The sequence below is a fragment of the Periplaneta americana genome, chromosome 13 (genome assembly GCF_040183065.1).
Source record: "Periplaneta americana isolate PAMFEO1 chromosome 13, P.americana_PAMFEO1_priV1, whole genome shotgun sequence".
Taxonomy (NCBI): Eukaryota; Metazoa; Arthropoda; class Insecta; order Blattodea; family Blattidae; genus Periplaneta; species Periplaneta americana.
In genome coordinates this window covers 102,573,551-102,574,878 of record NC_091129.1, presented here as the reverse complement: position 1 = coordinate 102,574,878, position 1,328 = coordinate 102,573,551, and positions in this window count along the sequence as shown.

The following is a 1,328-nucleotide window of genomic DNA, read 5'->3' as shown; positions in this document are numbered from 1 at the left end:
ATTTGTTGAAATTTAAAACGGCAACAATATCAGTCATACATACAGCTTCCTGGATATTTTGGCACTCTCCACTGCACATGTGTAAGACCTGAAACATAGGTATTGAAGGGGTGGGGGGAGAATACTACTTTCTATCACACATTCCAATTTGTTCCAGATTTTTTTTTTTTTGTACGGACAGAGGAGAAGATACTGAACACACAAAAATTACCTCACAATACAGAAACATTCTTTCTTTTTTTTATTATGAGACTTAATAGCACTGAATATTAAAATGGTTTTTTCTTTTTGTGCAATGTTAACGTGTTCCTCGTAACAAATCCACATACGTTTTTGAGGGAAAAATCGTGATTGAGGAAAAGAAAGTGGGGCGAACAGCTGGGTAAATATAGTATAAATGGTTTTATCAAACTGTATTTAAAAAAATAAATAAAGCCTTCTTCAAATTAAAAGTATCACACATGACACAAAATGTAATGAACTCATTGCCTTTCATTACAGTTGCATTCTGATTTATATTAACTTCTGAATAAGTGGACTTCCTCCTGCTTGAATCTGAACACAACTATCATGAAGGTAATGTTCAGAAATACTGTTTAATGGAAAGTGTTTCGTATTCTGTATCACCCAGCATCTCTGGTAAAATTTATTACTGAAGATATGTCTCAAAACTTTTTAGCAATTCCAAGTTATAAGTACATAATATCTAGCGAGAGAAAAAAAAAAATATTGTCCACTAATCACATAACACGAAAGACGAAGCAAGAGATTTGGGGTAAACAAAATACAATATCTGAACATAATTGATCGGAGTCTCTCATTAAATTTTTCACGTGTAATAATAAAAAGCTCAGCTTAATTTGCTTTGGATAGTAGGTTTCAATTTGAAATTTTAAAATGTGAGATTTTGGATTTATTGATCTCAGATTTTATTGTTTTACAATGTATGTAATTAATTTCCTGCTAAAATTGCCTAATTTGATCACCATGAATATTTTTTTCAAAACTGTTTACATATTCAATCGAATTACATTCAGTTTACTTTAACAGCAACCTTCCGAGAGTAAATATTGCATAAACACTTTTGCTTAATGTAAAATAACCTGGTAGATAAAATGATTCAATATCAGAGAGCCAACTTCTATCCACATGTTCGTATTTTTTTGTATATTTACCTCAAAACCAGAGTTTCTTTTTTTTTTCTGTCCTTTTTTTTTTTAAACAGAAGTCATGTTAATACAAATTAATATACTACTTTCTATTTCTAAATAATGTTCCAATACTTGTTACTGAAAGGTATGTGGTTTCTACAAAATGCCAACATTAGA